This window comes from Neolamprologus brichardi, chromosome 17 (assembly GCF_056152115.1).
Source record: "Neolamprologus brichardi isolate AB-2024 chromosome 17, ASM5615211v1, whole genome shotgun sequence".
Taxonomy (NCBI): domain Eukaryota; kingdom Metazoa; phylum Chordata; class Actinopteri; order Cichliformes; family Cichlidae; genus Neolamprologus; species Neolamprologus brichardi.
In genome coordinates this window covers 33,301,672-33,312,494 of record NC_142120.1, presented here as the reverse complement: position 1 = coordinate 33,312,494, position 10,823 = coordinate 33,301,672, and positions in this window count along the sequence as shown.

The window sequence follows — 10,823 nt, the reverse complement described above, 5'->3', positions numbered from 1 at the left end:
TTGAAAATCTTAGCTCAAACAGCTTCAAAACCTGTGTGCCCAGCACAGGGATTTGAAGTCTATTAGATAAAGCCATAAATATGTGTGTCTGAGTCTTCTATCCAAAGTTACAGCTATTTATATGAAGTTGTACAAAAACGCTTTATTTCGTCAAGCCAGTGCGCTTCTTACGATTACATGCATTTGAATGGGGAGCTCGCCCGAAACAAAGTATAGGTTTTCATTATGTGAATAACTTGAAAATCTTAGCTCAAACAGCTTCAAAACCTGTGTGCCCAGCACGGGGATATAGAAGTCTATTAGATAAAGCCATAAATATGTGTGTCTGAGTCTTCTATCCAAAGTTACAGCTATTTATATGAAGTTGTACAAAAACGCTTTTTTTCATCAAGCCAGTGCGTTTCTTACGATTACATGCATTTGAATGGGGAGCTCGCCCGAAACAAAGTATAGGTTTTCATTATGTGAATAACTTGAAAATCTTAGCTCAAACAGCTTCAAAACCTGTGTGCCCAGCACAGGGATATAGAAGTCTATTAGATAAAGCCATAAATATGTGTGTCTGAGTCTTCTATCCAAAGTTACAGCTATTTATATGAAGTTGTACAAAAACGCTTTATTTCGTCAAGCCAGTGCGTTTCTTACGATTACATGCATTTGAATGGGGAGCTCGCCCGAAACAAAGTATAGGTTTTCATTATGTGAATAACTTGAAAATCTTAGCTCAAACAGCTTCAAAACCTGTGTGCCCAGCACGGGGATATAGAAGTCTATTAGATAAAGCCATAAATATGTGTGTCTGAGTCTTCTATCCAAAGTTACAACTATTTATATGAAGTTGTACAAAAACGCTTTATTTCGTCAAGCCAATGCGTTTCTTACGATTACATGCATTTGAATGGGGAGCTCGCCCGAAACAAAGTATAGGTTTTCATTATGTGAATAACTTTAAAATCTTAGCTCAAACAGCTTCAAAACCTGTGTGCCCAGCACAGGGATATAGAAGTCTATTAGATAAAGCCATAAATATGTGTGTCTGAGTCTTCTATCCAAAGTTACAGCTATTTATATGAAGTTGTACAAAAACGCTTTATTTCGTCAAGCCAGTGCGTTTCTTACGATTACATGCATTTGAATGGGGAGCTCGCCCGAAACAAAGTATAGGTTTTCATTATGTGAATAACTTGAAAATCTTAGCTCAAACAGCTTCAAAACCTGTGTGCCCAGCACAGGGATATAGAAGTCTGTTATATAAAGCCATAAATATGTGTGTCTGAGTCGTCTATCCAAAGTTACAGCTATTTATATGAAGTTGTACAAAAACGCTTTTTTTCGTCAAGCCAGTGCGTTTCTTACGATTACATGCATTTGAATGGGGAGCTCGCCCGAAACAAAGTATAGGTTTTCATTATGTGAATAACTTGAAAATCTTAGCTCAAACAGCTTAAAAACATGTGTGCCCAGCACGGGGATATAGAAGTCTATTAGATAAAGCCATAAATATGTGTGTCTGAGTCTTCTATCCAAAGTTACAGCTATTTATATGAAGTTGTACAAAAACGCTTTTTTTCGTCAAGCCAGTGCGTTTCTTACGATTACATGCATTTGAATTGGGAGCTCGCCCGAAACAAAGTATAGGTTTTCATTATGTGAATAACTTGAAAATCTTAGCTCAAACAGCTTAAAAACATGTGTGCCCAGCACGGGGATATAGAAGTCTATTAGATAAAGCCATAAATATGTGTGTCTGAGTCTTCTATCCAAAGTTACAGCTATTTATATGAAGTTGTACAAAAATGCTTTTTTTCGTCAAGCCAGTGCGTTTCTTACGATTACATGCATTTGAATGGGGAGCTCGCCCGAAACAAAGTATAGGTTTTCATTATGTGAATAACTTTAAAATCTTAGCTCAAACAACTTAAAAACATGTGTGCCCAGCACGGGGGATATAGAAGTCTATTAGATAAAGCTATAAATATGTGTGTCTGAGTCTTCTATCCAAAGTTACAGCTATTTATATGAAGTTGTACAAAAACGCTTTTTTTCGTCAAGCCAGTGCGTTTCTTACGATTACATGCATTTGAATGGGGAGCTCGCCCGAAACAAAGTATAGGTTTTCATTATGTGAATAACTTTAAAATCTTAGCTCAAACAGCTTAAAAACATGTGTGCCCAGCACGTGGATATAGAAGTCTATTAGATAAAGCCATAAATATGTGTGTCTGAGTCTTCTATCCAAAGTTACAACTATTTATATGAAGTTGTACAAAAACGCTTTATTTCGTCAAGCCAATGCGTTTCTTACGATTACATGCATTTGAATGGGGAGCTCGCCCGAAACAAAGTATAGGTTTTCATTATGTGAATAACTTTAAAATCTTAGCTCAAACAGCTTCAAAACCTGTGTGCCCAGCACAGGGATATAGAAGTCTATTAGATAAAGTCATAAATATGTGTGTCTGAGTCTTCTATCCAAAGTTACAGCTATTTATATGAAGTTGTACAAAAACGCTTTATTTCGTCAAGCCAGTGCGTTTCTTACGATTACATGCATTTGAATGGGGAGCTCGCCCGAAACAAAGTATAGGTTTTCATTATGTGAATAACTTGAAAATCTTAGCTCAAACAGCTTCAAAACCTGTGTGCCCAGCACGGGGATATAGAAGTCTATTAGATAAAGCCATAAATATGTGTGTCTGAGTCTTCTATCCAAAGTTACAACTATTTATATGAAGTTGTACAAAAACGCTTTATTTCGTCAAGCCAGTGCGTTTCTTACGATTACATGCATTTGAATGGGGAGCTCGCCCGAAACAAAGTATAGGTTTTCATTATGTGAATAACTTGAAAATCTTAGCTCAAACAGCTTAAAAACCTGTGTGCCCAGCACAGGGATATAGAAGTCTGTTATATAAAGCCATAAATATGTGTGTCTGAGTCGTCTATCCAAAGTTACAGCTATTTATATGAAGTTGTACAAAAACGCTTTTTTTCGTCAAGCCAGTGCGTTTCTTACGATTACATGCATTTGAATGGGGAGCTCGCCCGAAACAAAGTATAGGTTTTCATTATGTGAATAACTTGAAAATCTTAGCTCAAACAGCTTAAAAACATGTGTGCCCAGCACGGGGATATAGAAGTCTATTAGATAAAGCCATAAATATGTGTGTCTGAGTCTTCTATCCAAAGTTACAGCTATTTATATGAAGTTGTACAAAAACGCTTTTTTTCGTCAAGCCAGTGCGTTTCTTACGATTACATGCATTTGAATTGGGAGCTCGCCCGAAACAAAGTATAGGTTTTCATTATGTGAATAACTTGAAAATCTTAGCTCAAACAGCTTCAAAACCTGTGTGCCCAGCACAGGGATATAGAAGTGTATTAGATAAAGCCATAAATATGTGTGTCTGAGTCTTCTATCCAAAGTTACAGCTATTTATATGAAGTTGTACAAAAACGCTTTTTTTCGTCAAGCCAGTGCGTTTCTTACGATTACATGCATTTGAATGGGGAGCTCGCCCGAAACAAAGTATAGGTTTTCATTATGTGAATAACTTGAAAATCTTAGCTCAAACAGCTTAAAAACATGTGTGCCCAGCACGGGGATATAGAAGTCTATTAGATAAAGCCATAAATATGTGTGTCTGAGTCTTCTATCCAAAGTTACAGCTATTTATATGAAGTTGTACAAAAATGCTTTTTTTCGTCAAGCCAGTGCGTTTCTTACGATTACATGCATTTGAATTGTGAGCTCGCCCGAAACAAAGTATAGGTTTTCATTATGTGAATAACTTTAAAATCTTAGCTCAAACAGCTTCAAAACCTGTGTGCCCAGCACGGGGATATAGAAGTCTATTAGATAAAGCCATAAATATGTGTGTCTGAGTCTTCTATCCAAAGTTACAGCTATTTATATGAAGTTGTACAAAAACGCTTTTTTTCGTCAAGCCAGTGCGTTTCTTACGATTACATGCATTTGAATGGGGAGCTCGCCCGAAACAAAGTATAGGTTTTCATTATGTGAATAACTTGAAAATCTTAGCTCAAACAGCTTAAAAACATGTGTGCCCAGCACGGGGATATAGAAGTCTATTAGATAAAGCCATAAATATGTGTGTCTGAGTCTTCTATCCAAAGTTACAGCTATTTATATGAAGTTGTACCAAAACGCTTTATTTCGTCAAGCCAGTGCGTTTCTTACGATTAAATGCATTTGAATGGGGAGCTCGCCCGAAACAAAGTATAGGTTTTCATTATGTGAATAACTTTAAAATCTTAGCTCAAACAACTTAAAAACATGTGTGCCCAGCACGGGGGATATAGAAGTCTATTAGATAAAGCTATAAATATGTGTGTCTGAGTCTTCTATCCAAAGTTACAGCTATTTATATGAAGTTGTACAAAAACGCTTTTTTTCGTCAAGCCAGTGCGTTTCTTACGATTACATGCATTTGAATGGGGAGCTCGCCCGAAACAAAGTATAGGTTTTCATTATGTGAATAACTTTAAAATCTTAGCTCAAACAGCTTCAAAACCTGTGTGCCCAGCACAGGGATATAGAAGTCTATTAGATAAAGCCATAAATATGTGTGTCTGAGTCTTCTATCCAAAGTTACAGCTATTTATATGAAGTTGTACAAAAACGCTTTATTTCGTCAAGCCAGTGCGTTTCTTACGATTACATGCATTTGAATGGGGAGCTCGCCCGAAACAAAGTATAGGTTTTCATTATGTGAATAACTTGAAAATCTTAGCTCAAACAGCTTCAAAACCTGTGTGCCCAGCACAGGGATATAGAAGTCTGTTATATAAAGCCATAAATATGTGTGTCTGAGTCGTCTATCCAAAGTTACAGCTATTTATATGAAGTTGTACAAAAACGCTTTTTTTCGTCAAGCCAGTGCGTTTCTTACGATTACATGCATTTGAATGGGGAGCTCGCCCGAAACAAAGTATAGGTTTTCATTATGTGAATAACTTGAAAATCTTAGCTCAAACAGCTTAAAAACATGTGTGCCCAGCACGGGGATATAGAAGTCTATTAGATAAAGCCATAAATATGTGTGTCTGAGTCTTCTATCCAAAGTTACAGCTATTTATATGAAGTTGTACAAAAACGCTTTTTTTCGTCAAGCCAGTGCATTTCTTACGATTACATGCATTTGAATTGGGAGCTCGCCCGAAACAAAGTATAGGTTTTCATTATGTGAATAACTTGAAAATCTTAGCTCAAACAGCTTCAAAACCTGTGTGCCCAGCACAGGGATATAGAAGTGTATTAGATAAAGCCATAAATATGTGTGTCTGAGTCTTCTATCCAAAGTTACAGCTATTTATATGAAGTTGTACAAAAACGCTTTTTTTCGTCAAGCCAGTGCGTTTCTTACGATTACATGCATTTGAATGGGGAGCTCGCCCGAAACAAAGTATAGGTTTTCATTATGTGAATAACTTGAAAATCTTAGCTCAAACAGCTTAAAAACATGTGTGCCCAGCACGGGGATATAGAAGTCTATTAGATAAAGCCATAAATATGTGTGTCTGAGTCTTCTATCCAAAGTTACAGCTATTTATATGAAGTTGTACAAAAATGCTTTTTTTCGTCAAGCCAGTGCGTTTCTTACGATTACATGCATTTGAATGGTGAGCTCGCCCGAAACAAAGTATAGGTTTTCATTATGTGAATAACTTTAAAATCTTAGCTCAAACAGCTTCAAAACCTGTGTGCCCAGCACGGGGATATAGAAGTCTATTAGATAAAGCCATAAATATGTGTGTCTGAGTCTTCTATCCAAAGTTACAGCTATTTATATGAAGTTGTACAAGAACGCTTTTTTTCGTCAAGCCAGTGCGTTTCTTACGATTACATGCATTTGAATGGGGAGCTCGCCCGAAACAAAGTATAGGTTTTCATTATGTGAATAACTTGAAAATCTTAGCTCAAACAGCTTAAAAACATGTGTGCCCAGCACGGGGATATAGAAGTCTATTAGATAAAGCCATAAATATGTGTGTCTGAGTCTTCTATCCAAAGTTACAGCTATTTATATGAAGTTGTACCAAAACGCTTTATTTCGTCAAGCCAGTGCGTTTCTTACGATTAAATGCATTTGAATGGGGAGCTCGCCCGAAACAAAGTATAGGTTTTCATTATGTGAATAACTTGAAAATCTTAGCTCAAACAGCTTAAAAACATGTGTGCCCAGCACGGGGGATATAGAAGTCTATTAGATAAAGCTATAAATATGTGTGTCTGAGTCTTCTATCCAAAGTTACAGCTATTTATATGAAGTTGTACAAAAACGCTTTTTTTCGTCAAGCCAGTGCGTTTCTTACGATTACATGCATTTGAATGGGGAGCTCGCCCGAAACAAAGTATAGGTTTTCATTATGTGAATAACTTTAAAATCTTAGCTCAAACAGCTTAAAAACATGTGTGCCCAGCACGGGGATATAGAAGTCTATTAGATAAAGCCATAAATATGTATGTCTGAGTCTTCTATCCAAAGTTACAGCTATTTATATGAAGTTGTACAAAAACGCTTTTTTTCGTCAAGCCAGTGCGTTTCTTACGATTACATGCATTTGAATGGGGAGCTCGCCCGAAACAAAGTATAGGTTTTCATTATGTGAATAACTTGAAAATCTTAGCTCAAACAGCTTAAAAACATGTGTGCCCAGCACGGGGATATAGAAGTCTATTAGATAAAGCCATAAATATGTGTGTCTGAGTCTTCTATCCAAAGTTACAGCTATTTATATGAAGTTGTACAAAAACGCTTTTTTTCGTCAAGCCAGTGCGTTTCTTACGATTACATGCATTTGAATGGGGAGCTCGCCCGAAACAAAGTATAGGTTTTCATTATGTGAATAACTTGAAAATCTTAGCTCAAACAGCTTCAAAACCTGTGTGCCCAGCACAGGGATATAGAAGTGTATTAGATAAAGCCTTAAATATGTGTGTCTGAGTCTTCTATCCAAAGTTACAGCTATTTATATGAAGTTGTACAAAAACGCTTTTTTTCGTCAAGCCAGTGCGTTTCTTACGATTACATGCATTTGAATGGGGAGCTCGCCCGAAACAAAGTATAGGTTTTCATTATGTGAATAACTTTAAAATCTTAGCTCAAAAAGCTTCAAAACCTGTGTGCCCAGCACGGGGATATAGAAGTCTATTAGATAAAGCCATAAATATGTGTGTCTGAGTCTTCTATCCAAAGTTACAGCTATTTATATGAAGTTGTACAAAAACGCTTTTTTTCGTCAAGCCAGTGCGTTTCTTACGATTACATGCATTTGAATGGGGAGCTCGCCCGAAACAAAGTATATGTTTTCATTATGTGAATAACTTTAAAATCTTAGCTCAAACAGCTTCAAAACCTGTGTGCCCAGCACGGGGATATAGAAGTCTATTAGATAAAGCCATAAATATGTGTGTCTGAGTCTTCTATCCAAAGTTACAGCTATTTATATGAAGTTGTACAAAAACGCTTTATTTCGTCAAGCCAGTGCGTTTCTTACGATTACATGCATTTGAATGGGGAGCTCGCCCGAAACAAAGTATAGGTTTTCATTATGTGAATAACTTTAAAATCTTAGCTCAAACAGCTTCAAAACCTGTGTGCCCAGCACAGGGATATAGAAGTCTATTAGATAAAGCCATAAATATGTGTGTCTGAGTCTTCTATCCAAAGTTACAGCTATTTATATGAAGTTGTACAAAAACGCTTTTTTTCGTCAAGCCAGTGCGTTTCTTACGATTACATGCATTTGAATGGGGAGCTCGCCCGAAACAAAGTATAGGTTTTCATTATGTGAATAACTTGAAAATCTTAGCTCAAACAGCTTCAAAACCTGTGTGCCCAGCACGGGGATATAGACGTCTATTAGATAAAGCCATAAATATGTATGTCTGAGTCTTCTATCCAAAGTTACAGCTATTTATATGAAGTTGTACAAAAACGCTTTTTTTCGTCAAGCCAGTGCGTTTCTTACGATTACATGCATTTGAATGGGGAGCTCGCCCGAAACAAAGTATAGGTTTTCATTATGTGAATAACTTGAAAATCTTAGCTCAAACAGCTTAAAAACATGTGTCCCCAGCACGGGGATATAGAAGTCTATTAGATAAAGCCATAAATATGTATGTCTGAGTCTTCTATCCAAAGTTACAGCTATTTATATGAAGTTGTACAAAAACGCTTTTTTTCGTCAAGCCAGTGCGTTTCTTACGATTACATGCATTTGAATGGGGAGCTCGCCCGAAACAAAGTATAGTTTTTCATTATGTGAATAACTTGAAAATCTTAGCTCAAACAGCTTAAAAACATGTGTGCCCAGCACGGGGATCTTGAATTGTGTAAGATAACGCCTTAAATATGTGTGTATGCTTCTTCTATCAAGACTTACAGCTATTTATATAAAGTTGTATAAACGCTTTATTTCGTCAAGACAGTGCGTTTCCTACGATTACATGCATTTGAATGGGGAACTCGTCTGAAACAAAATATAGGTTTTCATTATGTGAATAACTTGAAAATCTTAGCTCAAACAGCTTTAAAACCTGTTTGCCCAGCACGGGGATATAGAAGTCTATAAGATAAAGCCATAAATATGTGTGTCTGAGTCTTCTATCCAAAGTTACAGCTATTTATATGAAGTTGTACAAAAATGCTTTTTTTCGTCAAGCCAGTGCGTTTCTTACGATTACATGCATTTGAATGGTGAGCTCGCCCGAAACAAAGTATAGGTTTTCATTATGTGAATAACTTTAAAATCTTAGCTCAAACAGCTTCAAAACCTGTGTGCCCAGCACGGGGATATAGAAGTCTATTAGATAAAGCCATAAATATGTGTGTCTGAGTCTTCTATCCAAAGTTACAGCTATTTATATGAAGTTGTACAAGAACGCTTTTTTTCGTCAAGCCAGTGCGTTTCTTACGATTACATGCATTTGAATGGGGAGCTCGCCCGAAACAAAGTATAGGTTTTCATTATGTGAATAACTTTAAAATCTTAGCTCAAACAACTTAAAAACATGTGTGCCCAGCACGGGGGATATAGAAGTCTATTAGATAAAGCTATAAATATGTGTGTCTGAGTCTTCTATCCAAAGTTACAGCTATTTATATGAAGTTGTACAAAAACGCTTTTTTTCGTCAAGCCAGTGCGTTTCTTACGATTACATGCATTTGAATGGGGAGCTCGCCCGAAACAAAGTATAGGTTTTCATTATGTGAATAACTTTAAAATCTTAGCTCAAACAGCTTAAAAACATGTGTGCCCAGCACGGGGATATAGAAGTCTATTAGATAAAGCCATAAATATGTATGTCTGAGTCTTCTATCCAAAGTTACAGCTATTTATATGAAGTTGTACAAAAACGCTTTTTTTCGTCAAGCCAGTGCGTTTCTTACGATTACATGCATTTGAATGGGGAGCTCGCCCGAAACAAAGTATAGGTTTTCATTATGTGAATAACTTTAAAATCTTAGCTCAAACAGCTTCAAAACCTGTGTGCCCAGCACGGGGATATAGAAGTCTATTAGATAAAGCCATAAATATGTGTGTCTGAGTCTTCTATCCAAAGTTACAGCTATTTATATGAAGTTGTACAAAAACGCTTTTTTTCGTCAAGCCAGTGCGTTTCTTACGATTACATGCATTTGAATGGGGAGCTCGCCCGAAACAAAGTATAGGTTTTCATTATGTGAATAACTTGAAAATCTTAGCTCAAACAGCTTCAAAACCTGTGTGCCCAGCACGGGGATATAGAAGTCTATTAGATAAAGCCATAAATATGTGTGTCTGAGTCTTCTATCCAAAGTTACAGCTATTTATATGAAGTTGTACAAAAACGCTTTTTTTCGTCAAGCCAGTGCGTTTCTTACGATTACATGCATTTTGAATGGGGAGCTCGCCCGAAACAAAGTATAGGTTTTCATTATGTGAATAACTTTAAAATCTTAGCTCAAACAGCTTCAAAACCTGTGTGCCCAGCACGGGGATATAGAAGTCTATTAGATAAAGCCATAAATATGTATGTCTGAGTCTTCTATCCAAAGTTACAGCTATTTATATGAAGTTGTACAAAAACGCTTTTTTTCGTCAAGCCAGTGCGTTTCTTACGATTACATGCATTTGAATGGGGAGCTCGCCCGAAACAAAGTATATGTTTTCATTATGTGAATAACTTTAAAATCTTAGCTCAAACAGCTTAAAAACATGTCTGCCCAGCACGGGGGATATAGAAGTCTATTAGATAAAGCTATAAATATGTGTGTCTGAGTCTTCTATCCAAAGTTACAGCTATTTATATGAAGTTGTACAAAAACGCTTTTTTTCGTCAAGCCAGTGCGTTTCTTACGATTACATGCATTTGAATGGGGAGCTCGCCCGAAACAAAGTATAGGTTTTCATTATGTGAATAACTTTAAAATCTTAGCTCAAACAGCTTCAAAACCTGTGTGCCCAGCACAGGGATATAGAAGTCTATTAGATAAAGCCATAAATATGTGTGTCTGAGTCTTCTATCCAAAGTTACAGCTATTTATATGAAGTTGTACAAAAACGCTTTATTTCGTCAAGCCAGTGCGTTTCTTACGATTACATGCATTTGAATGGGGAGCTCGCCCGAAACAAAGTATAGGTTTTCATTATGTGAATAACTTGAAAATCTTAGCTCAAACAGCTTCAAAACCTGTGTGCCCAGCACAGGGATATAGAAGTGTATTAGATAAAGCCATAAATATGTGTGTCTGAGTCTTCTATCCAAAGTTACAGCTATTTATATGAAGTTGTACAAAAACGCTTTTTTTCGTCAA